The following is a 24,422-nucleotide window of genomic DNA, read 5'->3' as shown; positions in this document are numbered from 1 at the left end:
GGCCGAGAAAGTTATTTTTGATTGCTTTTCATTGCCATCTCTTTCATAGTAAAATGATAGCATGGCACTCAGTTTCTACACTAGAGAAGACAAAAAAAGGAGCAATCCATTATTGTTCCATTTAAACCATTCTAAATTGATCATCCTCCTGTTGTCCATTTATTCCAGCCTCATAAACCATAACTTCAGGAATAAAAGTGTTTACATATTTTTGCTGAGTTCAAGGATTTAATGTGCTGAGCAACATATCATTCAAGGAGCTGATCTGCAATTTTCTGATTGATAATGGGCATGCTAATGTACTGTTAGGTCTCTTATACACAACCTAAAGGAAGCTCCTAACTACAATCATTATGTAGTGCCTTAGGAAATGTTCAGACCAAAAGGAAAGTGTAGAAAGTGAGAACTAGTGTCAAATTGATTATAAGGCTTGGAAAATGAACTCAGGACAAGGACTGTGCCATTCTGCCCCCTGGTTAGTTCTTCAAAGGTCAATGCACATTGGGGCACTCCTTCTAGAAATCTGCTTCAGGAAAGTGGATTAGGGGAAGCTCTACCCATATTCACATCTTCTAATTATTGCTGCTATGGCTACTACTTTGCAATTTGACATTTTATTGAAATTGCCTCGCTGCAATTGTCCTTCCATTCCCTGCCCTGGTGCTCTCATGGATCTGTGATTTTTCAGTGTCACCCTCTCACCTTGGGCCTTCTAGAGCTGGAATGTGCAAGGCACGAAGTCCTATTGGGTGAAGAAACATGTGAGAAAGTAATGCTCTGTTGATTCTCAACCCAGCTGGCAGATCTGTGACTTTGAGCTCCATTCAGCTCTCCCTAAATCTGGCTTACTAAAGGGGCATAGTACAGGAACAAAAAAAATGGTATATATAACATTAAAAAGTCAAGGAACAAAAATGTCTACTGGCTTGTTAGAAGGTGATCTTTTTCTCAAGTTTTCAAACAGTGTTCTGTGGTAAAGGAGGCCCATTTGCCATTCAGTAACACCTGCCTTTGATCAAGTGAACACTGATCAAAGTTTGCTTGCAGGTCATCCCAAAGTTCAAAGCTGGGCCATGTTTGCTTGTATACAGCAGGAGCACCCTCAGGCTCTATGTCACAAGACTTCATTTTCAAAGCAATTCCTCACATAATGTCCCCTGATTCCTCCCCTGTAGACCTATAGATCTGGCTGTCAAAACCACTGTCCACACTACTAATGGTTTTCGACTACCTCACACTAGCACATAGGATATTTGTAAGAAAAATTCTGAGTCTTGAAAATCCTAGGAGAATCTTCACATTTACTATTGTTGCTGTCTCTAGAGGAAAAGTTTTCCTTTTCCATCAGAATTGTTTAAACATCTCTTTATAGATGTCAACATTCCAAATAACACTCTTGGTCTTTTACTGAAGTTAGAGGTATTTGTGGGGTGATGGGTGACAAAACACACCTGCTGCTCTTGCCTGGGCTGCACCTCTATCTTGTCAAGGGTGACCACATGCCTGGTAGAGCACAGATGCCTTCTGGTGCTGGCTACTTTCCTCATATCCTTCTGGAGCTGGGGCAAACAGCTGCTGTGCAGCAAGGACCTTGATGTGCTGAAGGTCCAATTAGCAGGTTTCAGCTTGGCATGCATGTGCTCAGAAACTGCTTTGGAGACAGGCTGTGTGCGTGATTGTTACAGCAAGCCTTTTCTCACCTTTGGGATTGTCTCTGTCAGTCAAGAATTTATTTTAAAAAAAGGTTTGTTCACAACTGAACAATTTGAGAGAAAGAAAATAAAAGTCCAAGTATCCCTTCTTTTATTTTGTATATTTACAGGCTCTATTCTTCTAGTGATTGGAGGAAGGTTACTTGAAAAAAAAATCAAGCAGATATTTATTGGGGACAGGCATTGCTCTAAGCTCTTTGAAGAGGAAAACACAGACCAGATGTGGAGAAACCACACTGAAGAGCAGAATTGTGAGGAAGGCACAGGAAATCATGTTGATCCTGGAATAGATGACAGCAGAGACAGAATGCTCAGAAGCCTGTGCCAGAAGGAGGGGAGGGTGGGGGCAGGGCATGCTGGGAAAGCACCAGGTGTCCCAGCAAGAAGCAGCTATTTATTTCATGGACTAGGACATTTCAGGTGGCATTTGAAGCAATGGTTCTGCTCTGTGTAGTGGCAGAGGAAGGGGGAGGAGATGCTAGCAGAGACTGTGATGTGGTTCCTTAGTTGGCTGGAGATGTTCAGTGTTATAGATCACCATATAGCAAGCCCTTACCCACAAGCATCCATGCTTCAAGGGCTGTGCAAGACCACCCCCTCAACTGCAGCAAGAAATCATGGTGGTGTTACCAGAGACCAGTGAGGGCTCTACTCTGTCACTCCTATGGATTTGTGAATCTCTACTGAATGAAAGGAAAAGTCCTAGAGAACCTAGTTTGGGTGGGTGAGAGCACTACCCTCTAGCTTTGGTCTGGAGAATAAGTCATATTCTCACCTTTTATTTGGATATTGTCAGGTCTTGACACCCTGCCTTGCCCGTTCACCCCTCAGTGCTGCTTTCTAGTGGATACTGCTGTTTCTTTCTCTGTTTCCACAGGATGCAGCTGTTCTCAAAAGTACCTGAGAGAACACTTGGAGGATGTTTATTTTTAGTCTCAGGACGATGTAGTCCTGATTCATGTTTTCCTTTCTGCAAGCTCTTTGCTGAGCTGGTCTAAAGCATCTGTGATATGAGCTCTCAGCAGTCATTTTACACTTCCGGACATGAATAAAAACGAAAACCAAGGCGGTCATTGTACCATGTAAATCTCATCTACTGGCCCAGTTTAGAGATCAGTGTAGGAGGTGCTGGAAAGAGAATGGGTGCATTCTAATTCTCTGCTGCTTGCTTGTAGCAGAACTTGGAACAAATCTGTTTTACTGCTCAGTGACTCAGTTTCATTTTCTATGAAATGGGCCAGGATGCTTAATATTTCATAGAGCTCTAATGTTTAAGAGGACACATGCATGTGCTAACACCCAGTGCAGTGGGTTCCACATGGACTGACAGGGTTACTTCAACTGACTTGTTTTTCTAAAGAGAAGGCTGTGGTCTGGACGGTGAGCTGATTTGCTCCAGGCATTCTTAGTTTGGAGGCAGAACAGGAAGAAATTTGTCTGTTATCCCTCTCCTGTAGGAATCATCCTACTCCTCCTCTCTGCCCCCTGTTGATTGATTTAAGCATGATCTATGGTTGTTGAAAAGTTTTAAGTGAGAAATGGTATGTGTGAATTATTCCAGCATCTCTGAGGGAGGAGGAGTCACCTTTGTGTAGGAATATGGAAGACCCACAGGAGGACGTAAGTAAACATGTCCTTGCATGCAGATTGCCAGTTACAAAGATCCCTGGGAGCCCTTGATGCTACATCAGTTCTAGTTTCTGCGTTTGCTTCACTCACCTGCCTGTGGCACTTACATCCATCTCACCCACAGGTGGTTTGGGTCTCTGGCACACTGGGTAAGTTACGCAGGGCTCTCCAGGCCTCCAAGGAGAAATATACTGTTGGCAGTTTCCTTGAGAATAGATTTTGCATTTCTTCATGCTTGTATTCTACGGACCTCGCACAATTTACAGAGACTCAGAAAGGGTCACTGACTGACAGAGAACAAGAGAGAGTTTAACTTGTAAAGGTGAAGAAAACTCTACTGATGAGCAAGAGTATTCACCTGCCAAATGCTTTGTCAGCTGAAGTGAGGGAGGCGGGAGGTACAGAGATGAGCTCTACATAAGAGCCAGGAACAAGGAACATCCAATATCAAGGATCCTGGATGGGACAGCCTCAGACAGGATGTGAGAATTCCATACACCCTGGCAAAGCCCAAGATGAGGACTTTCACCTTCTAACATGGCAGATGCTAAGAAGAGCAAGTAGCCAGGGGATTCAAGACCTGAAGAAGGCTGTGCTCCCCCAGGCCAAGGCACGGAAGGAAGGTGCTTGAGGGTATAGAGATACAAGGTATAGGAAAATCGGGGCTAACAAGCACGTTTGTGGATCCTGGGCTTTCCAGGGTAACATCTTGCCTTTTAAAAAGGTAGAATTATAACATGTGATTATACTCTTTGTGTGTGTGCATGCGTGTGTATCTGTGTACACAAGCACATGCCTGCACATACCTTCATATGCATTTACACATGAGTGCATAGGAAGCTTTCCTCTCCCTGATTTGTTTCTCTATGTCATAATAATAAGTTAATGCCTTTTCTTGAATGAAATAAATAATAAATAAGAGTTTGAAAAAAACCCAAGACTTAAATATCTAAAACAAAAACCTCTTTACAAGGAAAAACGAGCTGTGGTCGTGTTTTAAGTTCCACATTTGAAAAATAACCAGTCTGCGAGCTCCTAAAACCCAGGAACCATTTGTGGATGATTGTTTTTTTTTAATCTCTCTGAGTAAAAGTGCAGCTGTGACATTTTCACTCTGTTCAGAGGCTTGAAGCTATAAGAGGGTCTTCAAGGAACTTCTGAGTTTGGAGTGAAAGATAGGGCTTTAGTCCTGGCTCCAGTGTGGGGAGGAGAAGAGAAGACTCTTCTTGGAATGCTGGCTTTGCAGTATTTTACATTAGGTCAGGACTGCTGTCTAATCAGGGGCAGAGCTGCATGCACAGAAGCAGGAGGCAGAGGGCCAAGAGCAAGCTGAAACTTTCGAAGCCTGCACACCTGATTGAGAAAGACTCCAGCTTTCCACTCTGAGCAATGCATTTTCATTGCCAAATATAAAATGTGGAATGGCATGTTACCAGCCCAGACCCTGTGTGCGACAGAATAGGAAGCACACAGAATAGGAAGCACACAGAATAGGAAGCACACAGAATAGGAAGCACTGTTTTAATTATTTCATGCTCAGCTCATAAGAAATCCTACTCTACTGACTCATAGCAATACCTTCATGAGATAAGGCAAGTTCCTATAGCTGATCTATATTGCTTTCCTCAGAGAAATCTCAAACTGATACTTGTCTTTCTTTGACATAGGCATGGACCAGAGAGGAGAGAACTCTTGGCATTTCTCTGACAATGTATCCCAACTTCCCTTGCAGAATTCTAGCTTGGAACAATGATGATGCATCTAGACAACTAAGTTGAATAACTAAACATGAGATTTTCACAACTGTACCAAATACAGATTTTTAAACCTTGGCTCAGATATTGTTGATTCTGTACCTCCCTGAATCTGTTTCTAACACCCTGCTATGTGTTGGCAGTGTGCCTTGGCTTTAAAGCACACTGGCCATTGAACTCCATGTTATAAATTGATTCATACCTTTAAAATGAACCGGCACCCTTCCCATCACTAAATATTTTCTTACCTTTTCAGAAACATCTGTACTTTCTGGATACCAGTCTGTCTCCCTTCTAATGTTTCGCCTCCTTTGAACATGGAACTTTGGTTTCTATGAAATATGTGGAAACTAAATAACTAAAACACTAAATAACAAGATCTTCAGGCATAGTACTAGGAACTTATATCTATACCTCATAGCAGCCTACAATGCAATGTGAATCCCTAATTAGAAATGAAATAAATGAGCCTCAACATGAGATTCGTTTCCCCAAAAACAACTAACAAGAAAACTGTTGGGTTGGAGTGCAGCCTGTGCTGACCATCTATAGTGTGCTTCCCATGTGACTAACAGCTACCATTTATCCAGGTCTTACTATGCTCTAGGTACTGTACTTAGCTGCTTACTGTTTATTGTGTGTTGTGTTATATCATCCAGATTGTCTAACAGCCCTAAGGTGTGTGTTTCTGTGTGTCTCTCTCTCTGTGTGGATGTTGATACCCGAATCTAGTCTGTCTGCCCCTCTGATCTGTGTACTTCACAGTTATACTGAGTTCATTGTCTCCTAATAGCATGAGCTTCATATGCAATAAATGATGTTTCCTTATGTGTTTTAGCAATCTGTTAGCTTATATACAGTCAGAGAAGACACAGGTCAGGTGAATGGCAGAGGAATGTGGCTTTGGAAATTGTAGAAACTGCTTCTTTGGATGTAGAGGATGGGTGAGGTGCAAGACAAATTCCTTGCACCAGGAGCAGGGCAGCAGCAGGAAACATAAGAAGGATTCTGTGACAAAAAAATCATGTTTCACAAAATGAAAGTTCTATGTCAAAACTAGGTAAAACACTGGAAGGGAGACAGATTAATATTTAGAAAACGAATGCTTCTGAAAAGGTAAGAAAATACTTAGCAAAGAGAAGGGTACCGCTCCATTTTAGAGGTATGAATCAGTTTATTACAGGAAATTCACTATCCAATGTGCTTTACAGCCCAGGCACACCTGACAACCCCTAGCAGGGTGTTAGAAACAGATTTCAGGAGATACAATCAGTGCATCTGAGTTAAGGTTGGGAAATCTGTATTTAGTACAGTTGCAAAAATCTCCATGTGTTGATAAATTATTTTCTTACCAAGTCTAGCTCAGGTTAGCCCTGATGGGACTCCATGCCTGAGAACAAAACCTCACTCTGAGAAACTGGGCACAGAACAGTAATCATTTGCTTGACACCAGGCTCTGGTGCCTTTAAAGACCACACACCTATCAGGTAATGGAACTACTCAGCAACTCCCAGGGAAGGTCGTAGAAGACAGCCTTGTATTCTGTGTGCGTGACTGGCAAGCTGTGCAATTGCAGGTCACAGCTATTTCTGGCACAAAAAGAGAAGACCAATTTTGAAGATCCCTTCTGATAATAGTCTTTTTTTTTTACAAAATGGAAAAGAGGAAGTTCAGACTACAGACAAAGATCTAGTGACACTGGTTTATAAGAGAAAAATATGACTCCCAGAACTAGCAAGAAACAGTGCTTGCATTTCTTGTCTGAAGTGAAATGTGTCTGCTCTGAAGTGAGTGAAATATGAAAATGTGTGAAGTTTAATGTGGACTGGAGCTTTGACCTAAGACATCTCATGTGGTTTTCTTATGATTGATTGCTGACTTAGAAAGCATGCAAATGGCAACCTCACAGTAGATGAGAAGGTGGTGCTCCTATATATCTCCCTCACAAAATGCCTCCGATGCTGCTGTTGGAGATATGTAGCTTTGGGGGAATACATCAACCAGGCATCTTTATTAACTGGTTGAGGGCAGATTTGGCCAGTTGAGTTCAAAACCTTTCTTAAAGTTTACCTTTCTTGTGCCCATCTCACTTCCTGAAGCCCCCAATAACTACCTCACATCAGTAACAGAGTGGGCAAGAGTGCCTTCATCAAATGCCCCAAGCAGAACAGAGAACACACTGCTTCTTGGGCTTTTCTTTCCCAAATCAGTCACAACCAACAACTAGCCTTGCATGATGCTGGGTCTTCCTCTTTCCCTTCTTACTGGGTAATTTTTTTTAAAAAAGTTTTTTTTCTTTGATATAAGTGAATACATCAACACTGTCCTCAGACACACTAGAAGAGGGCATTGGATCCCATTACAGACGGTTGTGAACCATGATGTGGTTCCTGGGACTTGAACTTAGGACTTCTGGAAGAGCAGTCATTGCACTTAATCACTGAGTCATCTCTTCAGTCCCTCACTAGGTAATTTTTAACCAGGTAACATACTATATGGTGATATTTGATTCCTTAGATCATATACCCCTTTCTAAATACCACACCCAATGTCTACATCTTTACTGTACTGTTCTCTGAATGATGAAGACCCAAGACTTGCTTCTAAAATGGTATCTTTGGGCGTGGCCACAATTAGCATTTAGTTATTCCCTTAGCTATGCACTATCAACAGCAGCACTGGGTTGGTCACTGGCAGCAGGAAGGACAGAATTATGAGAACCTGGAGCATGACGAGGCCAACGTTCTGCTTTTAAGAGTGATAACTACAAAGACTTTAGAGAAATGTTGAAGGGACAAGAGAAAATAGAGAAAAGAGATTTTCAAGATTACTACCAAGGACAGCTACGCAAGAAGTCCTAATATAAAACATTTTTTTTTGTAAGAGGTCAATGAATTTCTGAATGAGAATAATTTAAGGCATTGTTGCTCAAAAGTTTCTATTTTATGTGTTTTAGATATTTAGGTGAAAATTTCAAAGTATTGATATATAATTATCATATATATGTGTATATATATATATATGGCATATAATGTGTAAGGCATTCATCGAATTGGTTCAGATGTAGCATAGCACAGAATAAAACACGGAGAAATTCCTGAGTGAACTACATTATAGTCAACTCTTAAAGGACAAGAAGCTGTAAGAGAGAATTGCTATTTACTGGGAGTAGCATTAGCCAGAAGAGGGGAAAATCGCACACAGGGCACTTGAAGTCTCTTTGGCAAGGCAGAGTAGCTGAGAGAGAGAGTCAGGGACATACAGGCCAAGATAGAGGCAGAAGCTGATGGAGCAATCAGTCTAGTCTGGCTGCCTTCGAAGACTCATCTTGGGGTTTCCTAGCAGGTTTCTGAGCAGAGAGGGTGCTTCATATAGAGATGTGGTGAAAGTTAGACCAAGAATGATTACTGGAGGAAGAAGCCTGGAGGAAAATCACACATCTGGCGACTCTCAACTCACACTTAGCCGAATCTTAGAAAATGAGCAGAAGCAATGTTTCCCCTCTCCCTAGGTGATGGGAGGGATGTTTCTTTTTCACTATGACTTTGGGTCAAGAGCCCTTTCCAGGTGACCCTGGGCCTTTCTCCTAGAAGGAACACTAGCTTCCCAACAGATTAGTAGAAGAGAATAAGCTGGTTTCCTGCTGCAACTTTCTGACATGATTTTGTCTATTCTTTACTCAAAAGACAGAAAACCTTCTATGCAATGGCTTTTCCCAGTTGATCACAGGGACATTTTATGCTAATTTCTGTAAGCTCCAGAGGAGACATTTGGTTTTCTGCTCTGCATTTTAGTCATAGAGGAAGCATCACGATTGCTGTGTCATACTTCTGTGTCTGATGAAAGCAGAGGAGATTGCATTAAAAGCTGGAGGTCATCCATACAGTTGTCCCAATAGCAATCTGTGTCCCTTTAACCCTGAGGAGGAAAAGTAATTACCCTTTGGCTCCTGGTGACCCCAACTAACCTTTGTTGAAGGGCCAGAGAAAATAAAAGCTGACCATCAGCCTGCCCTGGATGCCCTGGGCTTAACCTGCTGTGTGAATGAGCAAAACCCAACAATAGAAAGAGAGGGTGTTGCCATGGAAATGGCCCTGGATGAAGGAGTAAAATTCAGAAATTTATCATAATTAATTGTTATATTAGGAGACTCCCATCTTTTGGATCATTCCCTGGGGGTATGGAGGGAGGATGTGTTCTCATTTAGATCTTAAAGGAAAAAAATCTGCTTGGATAAATGAGACAGCCCATACAGTAAAACCATTTGAGGCTGTGGCCGGAATTGGACAGCTTTGTGAGAGACAAATGGATCTATATCCTCTCATAATCTATAAAGATGCAAATGCAAAGAACAGGGCAGGGGCTAAGGAAGCTTGGTCCACCAGGATCACCAGCTGAAGTGTGGCTTTGGGCATATTGCATAGGATGCGTCTGTGCCTTTGTGCCTTAGCGCGATCTTGATACCCAGGTGACTGTGCTCTAACCGTGTGACAGGGAACAGAGATGGATCAACACTTGCCTTTGTTTATTTAGCTTTTCTGCTAAATGGAGTCCAAGCTCTATATGGTTTTAGCGAACCAGTTTAGATTTGAAAATAGAAATTTGCCATTCAATTATGCTCAGATTGAACTGAGCTAATTCAAGATGCTCTGCTTGTGCCAAGCTAATTGGAGAAAAAAAAATGGAACGAGCAAGAATCAGTTCTTTTCTGGGAAACTTGCTAGTTATCGCTCAGATCTGAGTATTTTACCTCTTCTCTAGAGCTAATACTACTTTTGGTTTTAGCATTAAAATGTCTTTAACCTTATTCCTGATGCAATCATAAAATTAGATTAAAAAAACTTTTAAGGTAAGTTGCTTTATTAATTCTTATTAAACAGATTAATTGATTTTTAAGGAAAAAGAACAGATACTATCTTATCTTGGTGTTAGTGACTGCTAGAATAAGTAGTTATTTATCTAATTGGTTTCAAAATAATTTGTGGTATTAAAACAAAGCAGGTGGTTAAGCTCCGATATTGATTTTTCTCTTTAATGGACATTTCATCAGTGAAATTTTAACCACCAATAAAGGCAAATAAAGCATAGCAAGCATTTGCTAAAGACCCTTCCTTACCAGAGAATTTGCTTTTATGTCATAGTGTAAGACACTCACACGGGTTTCATTGTGAACTTTAACTCTAGATCTCCCTAGAAAATGAATCTCACATTGAGTGAAAAGGATTATTAGCTTTCACTAGAACCCAGAATATTTATGTAAACATAAATAAACTGTTTTACACAAAAGGCCTTTCAATCTGACTCTGTTGCCAGTGATGAAATCTAGTTCTCTGAGAGACTGTTTGTAGATCTGTTCCTAGCCTATAGTTAGTTATTTGTGTGCTCTTCCTATTGTGAGGCTAAGATTCTGTCTGCGAACACCCCAGGTTCCTGTGTTTGTAAGGCCCACTTCAAATAATATTCTCCATCTGGCTGGACTCACTAAACACTCTGTGACTTTGGCAGGCTCTCCATTTTTTTCTCTGCGACAGGTAACAGTTTTCCTTAAGTGCAGCAACACATCGCTATTAAGCCTGCAGCCCGTCCCGGATGTGCCCGCTCTGCATGTGCCCGCTCCGGATGTGCCCGCTCCGGATGTGCCCGCTCCGGATGTGCCCATTCTGCATGCACTCGCTCACCTCACGTTTCTGCATCTCTTCGCAGGTGCTCGTGCTCTTTAATTTCCAGTTAGTTTTCTGCTAAGTGCATACCTGCTTGTGGCGTGCTAAGGACACTCCTCTGGCTGAGGCTCCCTCAGCTTTGATCTTCACAGTCTCCACTCCATGTGGATGTCTCCTGGTTTTCTCCTTATTAACTGTCACCCAGGCAGCTTGGCTGAGGCAAATGTTTCAAAAGTAAACTCCTGTTGTTTTACCTGTTAGGGGTCAACAGAAGTAAGGGCAGGTGATGGTCAAGTCTGAAAGTTGTTAGGCTTTAGTTACACCAAGAGAAGAGGGCAGGCTCATTTTTGCTAGTTCAGGGAAACAGTAATTACTGAAAGATAATTTATTATGTATGCTTTACTTCTGGAGGACAGTTTTTGTTGTTGTTCTTAATTTTACTTGAAGAAGAGAAATTAGATGTTTTACATAGAACTCTTCCCCAAATAATTTTATAAGTAGGGTAGATCATTTATAATAATAAAGTTAAAACTTAACAATCTTCAATGACATCTACGAAACGGTATTAAATATGAAGAGTCACTTAAAAGACTAGGACCTGTCTTGCCACTGGAAATAGTTCTTATAATATCTGCATTTCATTTCTAATCCTATATCCAATACAAACAAACCCAACTACTAAAAAAATGTACAGCTTTGCAGTATAAACAGGGATATATCAATATAATTTATTAAATTTAGTTAATAAATATACATGCAGGAAATCACTAAAAATTGTCAATACTGCGAATATATATTTAAAATAGCATGGATTTTTTATATTGCAATTAAAGATAATTTGTATCATATTAGTATACCTATTTTAAATTAATGGCATTTGTCAATAGAGTTAATATTAAGATATTTGTCAACTGAAGATGTGGAAGTTATCTTTACAGAGGTTAAGTGTTAGCAATTCTGACTCTATATTAAGAGAGTGTTAACGACATGACATTATTCTGACACATTCGCTGTGTATTATGTGCAGAGCAGTGAATCCAATACAGAATACAGGATAGTCTACTGGACTACCCAAGTTTGACATTAAAACTGTGTCTGAGTTAAAGGACATAAAAACATAGTAACATTTATTTAGCATTTGTTTCCCTCAGAAAAGGACACCAGTCAGCCTCTTTCAATGGACTGATGCAAACCAGGTACTGTCAAGATTCTAAATTTTTACATAAATTTTTATATATATATATATATAGAGAGAGAGAATAACCAGAAAAATGAACTGAGATTTATGTAAATAACATCTTTAAAATTAATCTCTTCTAAAGCAATGATCAAATCTGTCTCTCAGAAAATTTTACATGGTTCATTCTGACTTTGATGTAGAAAGTAGGAGTTTGGAGAAATTATTTTTCGCTTAAAAAACATTTTCAGCAGTATCTTAAAGCACAAAAAAATGAATCCAGCATAAAATTATAACTAGAATTCACTGTACAATAAGACACATACCCAGCTGTGAAGTAGGGCCCTCCCACTGCAGGCTCAAAACTACACTTTCAGCAAGGGCATCAACCCCTTAAAAAGTTACCTTGAGGATTAAATACCTTTAAATGCTGCAGCTCCCTGGATTTCCAGTTAATCAAACTATGCTTCCAGCAGGAACTCATGAGGTATAGAGTAGTTTTCCTGTGCAAGCCCTTGCCGCTGGTCTCCTCAGGAACCGGTGTTCTCTCTCTCTCTCTCTCTCTCTCTCTCTCTCTCTCTCTCTCTCTCTCTGTGTGTGTGTGTGTGTGTGTGTGTGTGTGTGTAAAATCCTGTTGATGGCCTGACTTGCTGTCAACCAGTGCTTGTCAGCCCATCACTAGGCTTGCGTAGGGTGGAGACAGACGCCTGACGCCCAGAAGGCTGAAGGGCTGCAGGCCATGCATCATTCTCCCTTTCTCAGAACACCTTAATATGAACATGGAATCAAGACTGAGGAAAGGAGGGGACAGCTGAGCCATCGTAGATTCCACAAATTGCAAGCCCTCCTATGCTCTGCAAAGCAGGAGATGGGCATTATTGCTGCAGGAGGAAAAAAAGAAAACAAAAAAATCTGGCCACACTAAAAATAACCTCTGCGGTTGAGCTTGCCTAACCCTCCTCTCTCTTTCTGCTCCTTCTCCTCTTTTTCTTGCTCTCTGTATGAGGCCCCAGCTGATTCAGGCTGCATCCATCCATACATAAATCATTCCCCTTATTCTATTGGTTACATGGTACATGGCAAGTATTGATTTTCTCCGCTGCCTCATTGCTGGAGAACACTTGGTTTTTGTGAGAAAGAAAAAGGAAAAAAAAACAAACCAAACAAAAAATATCCCCATCGTAGTTTGGTCTGAATCAAATAATATCCAGGGATATTTGTGCTAATGATAAGCATGCCCCCACGGGTATGTTTGCTTTTTGACATCTTTTACCCTTTATTTGAATGTTTCCAATAGATTTTTGTCTTTAAAAAATCTAGTTGTAAAGGGTTCTGGGTTTGGGAAATAGGATGTCATATAAAGAGGGCGATGATTCTAACTGCGTGTTCAGGCCGCTCTGGTTGGTCACTCCTAACTCCATGAATAGAGGGGAATGTTAAAATACATCATGTTCAAACAGGAATAAAGAAGAGAAAATAATGTCTGAGCAAATAATATATGTGATAGGAAAAAAAGATATTTACATAGGTTTACTCTGTATGGCAGTAAATGTGCAATTTTGCCTCATTTGTATTAAGTGTGCTTTAGCTCATTGTCAAAGCAGAATGTCTTACAATACGCGGGAGCTAGCTAAGATGTGAGCATATCAGGGAAGGTTTCTGACACTTAAATGTTGGAGACAAAAATCATCGTCATTAAAACACACAGGAGTTAACATATTTTTGTCACAATCAGCAATTTGTTTCAAAATGACAATGATTCTTGGACACTAACCGAGAGAGTTTTATTTCTAAAATCTCAAAATTACTTATGAGGTAATGCTTTCAAAACTGTCACCCCAGGATACAAGGACACTGCATTAAGGTCACAGTGCAAATCTAAGAACTACATATGCTCACTTTTAATTTTATGACTTTATATTAAATTTGCTCTTAATTCAGCAAAGGGTGGAATGTGGAGAAGAAAATTAATTTGGCACACTATGCAGGTAACAGGATACTGTATTTGTGGTTCTATTAGCACCAGGAACAGTTAACAATGCATGCATGGTAGGTGAAACCAGTGGGTACTTAATCTCTGTCACTCTGCATCTAAACAGAATCCAGTAAATTAAACAGTCACAAACCTCAGAACTCAGGCTCAGATTTCTCCTGATTTGCCTCATAAAAGCTCTGCTAGGGGATTTCTTTTGTGCTATGGGTCTGTCCTGTTTACTTTGTGGTCCTGGGTCCTGAATACAAGTCTCTGATAAGGTCTGCTCTTTAGAGCAGTTTGTGGAAGTGGGCTGCAGGAGGACTGTGGAATGTGATGCAGCGACTGAGACATTTGTAGTGCCTTACACTTCCTCTTCTTATATGGTCCTTTTGTTAAAGGACACAGGGCATCCGTATATATGTGAAACTGGTGGTTTACATAAACTGACTTTTCAAGGGATACCCTATGAATTAAGATGTTGAAAAAGGCATTGGGAGGCCTGCATAGATTTTTATCCAGATGAATGCTTTGTTGTTTGTTCACTCCAGTTTTGGTTTCAGTCCCAATTGTTTATTTTCTCTGTGGTGTCATATTCATATCCTGAGGTGATAAGATTCCTTTCTGATTTACCTCTAGACAGTGAAAATCTTTGTAAAGGACAACAAACATTTTAGGATTAAAAGGAGACAGAAGAAACCAGCACCATGCAGAAATGTCTTGAGCCTGATCCCTTTCTTCCCCTTCCCTCCCCTCCACCTCCCCTTCCCTCCCCTCCCCTCCTCCTTCCCTTTCCTCCTCTTTTCTTTTCTTTTCTTTTCTTTTCTTTTCTTTTCTTTTCTTTTCTTTTCTTTTCTTTTCCTTTCCTTTCCTTTCCTTTCCTTTCCTTTCCTTTTCTTTTCTTCAGCGGTTCCAATTTCGACAACTTCAGCAAATGTTTTCAGATCCCTTACTTTGCACCAGGTACTTGCTGGGGTGAGGGTGCATGGCAGAGCTACATGGCCATTATATTTTCCTACCACAGTGGCTTTAGTAAACACAGAGATGGAGGAGTGCTTGTCCAGGCAGAGGCCTTGAGTAAGGTGCAATGTCTCTTTTCTTCAGAACTGTCCAGAGTTTCTTCTCTAGAGAGATCACATAATTAAATCTATTCATGACAAGTAAGGGACATCACAAATTTCCTTTGTTTTATGCTGTCTCCATATAAGATTTGTTTCAGAAAAGATTTTAAGTGACTAGTGTACCCTCACAGTGTACCCTTAACAGACATTTGTTATTTTAAGTTTGATTCAGAGGCCCCAAATAAGAGAAAACTATATTAAAAACTATCAAATTTTGTATACAAAGGTTGTTATTTGTTACTTTGTTGCTAAGCAACCTGTTTCTGTGACTCCTTTAAAGTAGAGACATTGAGGCAGAACTAGGTAACATCTTTTGTCAGAAAATGACTAGCTAACTAATGGTACACCTGAATTTCAGATCCACTCAGTGTGGCTCAGCAGAGGCAATCTATCAGAGGCTTTTTAATTGAAATGAGAATGATACGGGGCATATCTCTGTGCTCCCTGTACAACACAAGCAGTTTTCTACCAACTAATAAACTGTAGCTCATTATAAAAATAATTACTCTTTCACTTTAATTAGGGAAGATTTGTTATTAGAAAGATCTTTGAAAAAGTTTGAACATGAGTGAGTGTAATTTTTGGAAAGAAAATAAGTATCTGCATGTTAAATTATCTGTTGGTTTACCTTACCTGAGGCTCACCCATAGGTTATGCTACAGTAGCAGGCCCTAGCACATAGGTATCCCACTAACTTTGAGAGCAGGTGGTTTTTCTACTGTAAGTAGTGAGAATACTCAATCTACTTCAGTAGATTCAGAATTCCATTTCTGTTTTATTTTTCTTTTGCATAAACATTGCCAAGTAAAACAATAAAAGTGGTGAGATCTGTTCCAGAGAATGATTTATGACATCACTTTCTGAATCCTCAAGAAAACTTTGAAGTAGAAACATAGACTTGTGAACTCGGTTGTCTGGCTTGCAGCCAACCCCTTAGAAGAGGAGGATAATTCAAACCTGTTCTAAGTGGACCAAAATAAAGTATTCCTAGCCAAGCCTTTCTTTCCAGGGCTGGTGTTTTCTCTAGCACAGTAGGTATTCTTAAAGCATGTGTGCAAATATTGAGAGTGAGCATTTAAGACTGTCACAAAGAGTAATGCAAGAGCGAGTAAGTAAACAAAACATCATTGGACACACACTTTCCTTCCTTTCCACAGTTCTCTATTGTTGCCATGTTTTGGCCTTTCTTGAGTGACATACAGGACAGGTCTCAAGTGGAGATCCAGAAGGACCTCAATGACAGTGTCCCAATATGAATTACTCTGCAATCTATATCAGCAGTGCAGATGTCCTAGATGAGAATTTTGTGCCCTAAGTAGAAAAAATAGAAAAAAGGTATAGGTTAAAGGGCAAGGTACCCTTTCCTATAACGTTTTCTAAAACTGGATTGGTAAGAATAACAGAAAGGTTCTCCTAAACTCATTGCTTAGCAACTAAGATTCTGCCTCCCATGTTGTGTAACCAAGTGACTGGCTGTGACAATTATCAAACAGCTGGCCTACTAATCTACATACCCTTTAACCCCAGCCAGTTGAACATAGGACCACAGACAGCTCACAGACAATAGACACACATCTAATATTTTATTTAAGAGCCATCAGAAGCCATAGCTGTATGCTTCCTTCAGTCACCTGGAGTTAACTGTATTAACTTGGCTGTTCCACTTGCCAGAGTCTGCTGTTCTGGAAAGGTTACAGGAACCCAAAAAAACTCCTAGCAGAAGACTATTCTGTGTATTGTAGAGGCAAAACAGTCCCTGTTTTGAACACAGAATGTAGAGTTTTGTTGTGGATGAAGATCTACAGGTAAAGAAGATACATCAAAAGGTGGTGCTCTATAGTTTCATACTGATAAGTGCTGACTTGGGTGCTGGAAGGGAGCCAATCTTCTGTAGTAGATAGGAAATGGACAATATGATAGATACAGATAAATATTTAGCATCACCCAACCTCAAGAGGGTTAGAATTAGATATACTTTTTCTTTATGATCCCATCACAAGGCAGGGTAACTTGCTATGTATTTATTTTTTTAGACACCAAGGGGGGAAATAAAACAAAGACGTATCTGTTTATGTGCGTTGTTTATATTAATCCTTAAACATTTTAGTTACTTGTACTACTTTCTACATCTCTGACCCTATCCGCCATTCCAGTGCTTCAGGACACAGGACCCCGCATTCTCACGGGTGGACAGTGTTTAGAAGGCGAGCCAGCCCACAGACTATTGGACCATCCAGGAGAGTTTTTGAAAGATCTTGCTGTAATAACCGTTCTGTCTAGCTTTGTAGGATGTGCCAAGGGCCCAGGAGGCTTTTGTTGCAAGAGATGTAATCACAGGGGACTGAACAGATCCTTTTTTTTTAATTATTATTAACTTGAGTATTTCTTATATACATTTCGAGTGTTATTCCCTTTCCCGGTATCCGGGCAAACATCCCCCTCCCCCCTCCCCTTCCTTATGGGTGTTCCCCTCCCAACCCTCCCCCCATTGCCGCCCTCCCCCCACCAGTCTAGTTCACTGGGGGTTCAGTCTTACCAGGACCCAGGGCTTCCCCTTCCACTGGTGCTCTTACTAGGATATTCATTGCTACCTATGAGGTCAGAGTCCAGGGTCAGTCCATGTATAGTCTTTAGGTAGTGGCTTAGTCCCTGGAAGCTCTGGTTGCTTGGCATTGTTGTACCTATGGGGTCTCGAGCCCCTTCAAGCTCTTCCAGTTCTTTCTCTGATTCCTTTAACGGGGGTCTTATTCTCAGTTCAGTGGATTGCTGCTGGCATTCGCCTCTGTATTTGCTGTATTCTGGCTGTGTCTCTCAGGAGAGATCTACATCCGGCTCCTGTCGGTCTGCACTTCTTTGCTTCATCCATCTTGTCTAATTTGGTGGCTGTATATGTATGGGCCACATGTGGGGCAGGCTCTGAATGGGTGTTCCTTCTGTCTCTGTTTTAATCTTTGCCTCTCTATTCCCTGCCAAGGGTATTCTTGTTCCCCTTTTAAAGGAGTGAAGCGTTCACGTTTTGATCATCCGTCTTGAGTTTCATTTGTCCTTAAGAACAAAGATACCACACTCTCCACATCAGGGTCGTGAGCATTCTCCTTGGGTGGTTTTCCTTTTCTTTCAAAGATGTTAGGTGTGAGAGGTTCTTAGAATGCTTTCAAAAGAAAGCCAAGACTTTTATTTTAACTCAAAGGTTTGATTCCCTTTAACAAAGTGAATAATCTAGGGCTTGAGATGATGTCTGATATAATATCATTTCATAATACATATGCATATTGTTGAATCAGTAGCTAAAGGACTCCAGCTTGATCAGACAGCTATAAGAGAACTTGATTGAACTAGAGATTCACATTTTTCTAACTAGATGAATATTTATTATTTTGAAAAAATATTCAAAAGAACACAATGTTCCTAGATAGCTATACATCCTTCTCATTACACACTGTAAAATAATTTCTATGGGGAAGTAATATCTTAGAACTTGAGTTATAGTACTGAACTAGATATGGACTCTTGAATTCTAATGGGGAGATATAATAAGCAAATATTTCTCTCAAGGTACCATGATGGTGTTCACAGGAAAGAGAAGAGGGATGGAGAGGTGGACAAATATCTTTGGAAACATATCATTTCATAAACTTTAGTGGACAGGGAGCCAAACTGTGAAGTTTGTTGGAGAGGCTTTGTGGGATTTTCTCCATCCCCAGACAAAGTCTCCTGCTTTGGCCTCTCATACATTGGGAGTATCTATCCATGTGAGCTGGGTGGCAAGTTGTAATACTCAAGATATTGAGTTACTGATACCCAGGTTCTCCATAATATGGGATTAGAATGGCAATCTGATTACCTTTGCACAGGAAATGTGGATAATAATGTGACCCTTATCTTTCTCATCATTATGTTGCAATCAAGTATCTGAAAGAAGTAAAAGAACGGAAAGGACTTAGGTTAACTCTCAGTTTGAAAGGGCACAGGCCATGGGGTTTGTATTATGGCAGTAGTGGTGGGTGACTGTGACAACAGGAGTGGAGGTTCTGACATCCAGGAAGCAGAGAGGAACATTAGCCCACCTAGTTCAGCTACTGTCCCTAATACATCCAAGTCATAGACTGACATCTGTTGTCTATGTGTCACTGTGATATTATAATTCAGCACAGGAAAGACTGTAAAAGACTGGTGAGCTGGCTCAATGGGTTAAGGGCCTACCATACAAGTGTACGGACCTGAGTGGATTCTCAGCACCTTTGTAAAAAGCAGCAGACAGCAGCAGTTATTACATAGGAAACTCGTGCTGGTGTGGGCAGGGAGTAGTATAGAGAGGCCTCTGGAACTCACTGGACAGCCTGTTGAATCTGTGGTCTCAGAATTCTCAGTCTCAAAGAATAAGGTGTAGAGCACCTTGTGGAAGACAGCACTATCAACTTCTGGCTTTCTACAAACACATACACATGTGTATCATGTACATACCCATATAATTACAAAACCCCACCCAAAGATCAGTAACATAAGCTATCATAGATTTGAAGTAATCGTGGACTCCCTAATGCATCTACTTTATAGAAGAAAAATTTTTATAAATGCATGAGGTTCAGGAATAATCTGCTCTAAAGATCTTACTAACTTAAACCCACAATTGTTTGCATATGTAATCACTTTTCTGAAAGGGTTTCGTCCCATCCACATTCCCTCAAAGCAGATGCCATCTTCTCAGTGTTAGGCTTTAGGAGAAGACTCTACATGATTCCAACCCACGTTCCAACCTGGAATTTCAGCAGCAGGTCATATGCCAGGCCAGGATGAGAATTCTGCTGCTTTTTTTCAGGATGTTCCATCTCATAATACTGTGTTGCTTTTGTGTTAGTCATAGAGAAGAGAAGCAGAATGATGTGATCCTATTTACCAGGTTGATGTTATCCTACTTATAATGTCATTAAATGTAGGCTTGGTGAAAATAATATGCTTAAATGGACTATGGATCTTTCAGCTAGGAGACAATCAAATGAAATTGTGCAGGCTAAGATATGAACAGATTTTACATTTCCTCTATCTTTGTTCATCATAGAAGTTCTAGACTTTTTAATAGATCTACAAGTACACTAGCTATTTTTGATGGTTGAATCACTATTAATCATTGAGAAATAATCCAAGCATTACATATTTTTATGGATTCGGGATTTTGAGTATTTGCTATCTTACCAACCATAATAATAGTTTAAATGTAATAGATGATATTATTAAGCCCTTAGTGTATGTGCTTTACCTTTGATCCTTAAACCAAATCTACAAGAAAGACATAGCCTGCTATACTTTAAAAAAGAAATAGAAGCTCTGAAAATCTTCACAATTTACACAACCAGTGACTTGACTTATTGGGTCTGAAGTCCATTATATTTTCCTCTTAAACACACTGTGTTTGTTGACTAAAGTTTGTTTTGGGTGTGGGGAACAATATAAAAATCTCTATTTTTAGTATAGAATCATCCTTTAATCTTCCAGGATTATTCAGATGCACTCACTGAAATCTTCTCCTGCCTATGTCATTGAAGGTCTGTGGCCTTAACAGCAGTGAAAAGAAACCACATCTTCCTAAGATCAGTTTTCCCTGCAGCAGGGAGAGAGACAAACTGGTCAATCAGACTACATTTGGGATGTGAAGCTGCAAACTCAGGATAGACAGATGGGAGGGAAATATGTTGAGGCAGTAACTATTGAGGAACGCTCTGTCTTTTGTCCTTGCTGGGATGGATAAGGAGCATCCACTGGACAGGCAGAGTCTAGAAATACTGTCTAGTATACACGACCATGAGGACAACCATGGAAATGAGTGTGTGTGTGTGTGTGTGTGTGTGTGTGTGTGTGTGTGTGTGTGTATGTGCAGTATAGTATGTGTGTATAGACACATGTGGATAGTTTATTAAGGCTGGAATATAGAAATAGAGGTGGCTAGGGGAATTTAAAACAGGGATATCTTACAATAAGCAACCTGGAAACTCAGCCTAAATTTTATACTTGTAATGTAGTCCTCCATAGTCAACAGTTTAACAACTAGCTCTTCCCTTCTTCCTCCTTTTCTTCCTCTCCTTTGAGATGCTAGGGATTGAATTCAGGGCCTTTCTTTGTTCACATGAGAAATTCCTCCCATCACATAATAGTCAAAAGACACAATACACAAAACAAAGAAAGAGTATTAAAAGCAGTAAGGGAAAAAGGTCAAGTAACATATAAAAGCAGACATATCAGTATTACGCCAGACTTCTCAACAGAGACTATGAAAGCCAGAATATCCTGGGTAGATGTCATACTGACCTTAAGAGAACACAAATGCCAGTCCAAGCAACTATATATCTCTCAATTACCATAGTTGTAGAAACCAAGATATTCCATGACAAAATGAAGTTTACACAATATCTTTCCACAAATCCAGCCATACAGAGAATAATAGATGGAAAACTCCAACACAAGGAGGAAAACTACATCCTAGAAAAAGCAAGAAAGTAATCTTGCAACAAACTCAAAAGAAGAGAGCCACACAAACATAATTCCACCTCTAACAACAAAAATAACAGGAAACAACATTCACTATTTCTTAATGTCTCTTAACATCACTAGACTCAAATCCCCAACAAAAAGAAGGACACGTCAAAGGAAAAATCTGCCAAGATGAACTCTCAATTCTGAACCTCTGTGCTCTAAATGCAAGGGCACCCACATTCAAAGTACACCTGGCACCTCACACAGTAATAGTGGGAGACTTTGAACACTGCACTTTCATCAATAGACAGGTCATGGAAATAGGAAACTATCAGAAGTTCTGAACCAAATGAATTTAACAGATAACTATAGAACACTTCATCCTAAAACAAAAGTATATAGCTTCCTCTTAGCACCTCACAGTAAGTTCTCCAAATTGACCATATAACTGGTCACAAAACAGGCCTCAGCAGATACAAGAAGATTGAAATAGTCCAATGCACCCTATCAGATCACCACTAGTCAGTGGCTGATCTTCAGTAACAGTGAAACAACAGAAAGCCTACACATACATGGAAGCTGAACAACACTCTACTTGACGACAACTTAGTCAAAGAACAAGTAAAGAAATTAAAGACATTTTAAAATTTAATGGAAATGAAGGTACAACATACCAAAACCTATGGAACACAATGAAAAGCAGTGCTAAGCAGAAAACTCATAGTTCTCAGTGTCTCCAAAAAGAAACCGGAGAGAGCATACATTAGTAGCTTGAACACACCTGAAAGCTCTAGAACAAAAGGAAGCAAATACACCCAAGAGAAGTAGAAGGCAGGAAATAATCAAACTCATGGCTGAAATCAACCAAATAGAAACAAAATTAGGAGCTAGTTCTTTGAGAAAAATCAACAAGATAGATAAACCCTTAGCCAGAGTAACCAGAGGGCACAGAGAGAGAGTATTCAAATTAAGAAAATCATAAATGAAAAGTGAAACATAACAACAAAAACTAAGGAAATTTTAAAAATTATCAGATTTTACTACAAAAGTCTATACTCAAAAAACTGGAAAATCTGGAGGAAGTGGACAATTTTCTAGACAGTTACCAGTACCAAAATTAAATCAGAATCAGATAAACTATCTAAACAGTACCATAACTCCAATAGAAATAGAAGCAGTCATTAAAAGTCTTCCAACCATAAAATGCCCAGGAACAAGTGGGTTTAGTGCTGAATTCTATCAGACCTGCAAAGAAAATCTAATACCAATACTCTCTAAACTCTTTCACAAAATAGAAACAGAAGGATCACTACCCAATTTGTTCTCTGAAGCCACAATTATGCTTATACCTAAACCACACAAAGACCAAAGAAGAAGGATAACTTCAGACCAATTTCCCTTATGAATATTGATGCCAAAATACTCAATAAAATTCTTGAAAACCAAATCCAGGAACACATCAAAATAATCATCTATCATTTTTAAGTAGGCTTTATCCCAGGGACTGCAGGGATGGTTCAATATATGGAAATTCATCAATGCAATTGTGATAAAAAATGCATGATATTGGTACAGAGATTGGTAGGTAGGTCAATGGAATAAAGTCAAAGACTTAGAAATGAATCCATGCACGTATGGTCACTTGATCTTTTGACAAAGGAGCTAAAACCATCCAATGGAAAAAAGACAGGATTTTCAACAAATGGTGCTGGTTCAACTAGCTGTTTGCATGTAGAAGAATGCAAATCAATCGAGTCTTACCTACTTGTACAAAGCTCAAGTCCAAGTGGATCAATGAACTCCACATAAAACCAGATACACTCCAACTAATAGAAGAGAAATTAGGGAATAGATTCAACCACATACTCACAGGGGAAAGTTTCCTGAATAGAAAACCAATGGCTTATACTCTCAGATCAAGAATTGACAAATGGGACTTCATAAAATTGCAAAGCTTCTGTAGGGCAAAGGATATTGTCAGCAGGACAAAACAGCAACCAACAGTTTGGGGAAAAAATCTTTAACAATCCTACACCTGATAGAGGGCTAATGTCTAATATATACAAAGAACTCAAGAAGTTAGATTCCAGAGAACCAAACAACACTATTAAAAAATGATATACAGAGCCAGTCAAAAAATTCTCAGCTGAGGAATAGCCAATGTCTGAGAAATACCTAAAGAAATGTTCAACATTTTAAGTTATCAGAGAAATGCAAATCAAAACAACCCTGAGATTCCACCTCACACCAGTCAGAAAGGCAAGCTGTTACAACCACTCATATTTTCAAGTAAAATTTATGTTGCTCTTGGAATTCTGGTGGGATTGAAGATTAACCATAGTTCTTTAGCCAACCCAAGCTATTTAACATTGAGAAGGTGGTTTTCAGATAATATATAAGCTAAATGAGGACCTAACTTAGGTATAGAATTGTAAGCCTTTTAAGTTAGGGCAGATGGTAGAGTGCTTTATTTAACTGACAAAACTGATGGAGTAGGTTTCAAGTGTATCTTATATTTTTAAAAAATTGCAATATGGTGATAGTTGTAGTTTATACACACTCCTTCACTTATACTTCTCTCAGATTGATCTCATACCCTAACTCATCCTTAATTTGTGTCTTCTTTTTTATAACCCACCAAGTTCAAGTTTTGCTATTCATATGCTCAGCACTATGGGGCCATTTACTGGAGCATGACTGACCTATCAGGGACTACATCCTTAAGGGAAAATTACAAAACTGACGTTCCTTCCCCTAGAAGCCATAAACTATGAACAGCTCCTCAATACGTGCTGAGGGCTCACAAGCATCTTCCCCTTCCTAGATGGAATGTTGACTTGATTGATCTTCTGTAGGTCTCACGTAGACAAACACAAGCACAATAAGTGTTTAGTCCAGTGCCCTGTCATATCTAAGAGATACTGTTTAC

The 24,422-nt window shown here is 39.8% G+C and overlaps 1 long non-coding RNA gene across 1 annotated transcript in view; it reads right to left on the bottom strand.

The window, feature by feature from the left end:
* Positions 1-10,759: 10,759 nt before the first annotated feature.
* The window catches only part of LOC120096708 (uncharacterized), a 45,356-nt gene continuing 31,693 nt past the window's right edge, over positions 10,760-24,422 (bottom strand). Inside the window, exon 4 of the long non-coding RNA XR_005493517.2 lies at positions 10,760-11,009. This is a non-coding gene — a long non-coding RNA (uncharacterized LOC120096708). The remainder of the gene's footprint in view (positions 11,010-24,422) is intronic.

This window comes from Rattus norvegicus, chromosome 14, assembly GCF_036323735.1.
Source record: "Rattus norvegicus strain BN/NHsdMcwi chromosome 14, GRCr8, whole genome shotgun sequence".
Classification (NCBI taxonomy): domain Eukaryota; kingdom Metazoa; phylum Chordata; class Mammalia; order Rodentia; family Muridae; genus Rattus; species Rattus norvegicus.
Note: the sequence above shows the minus strand (reverse complement) of the source record. Positions and strands in the feature narration are given on the sequence as shown.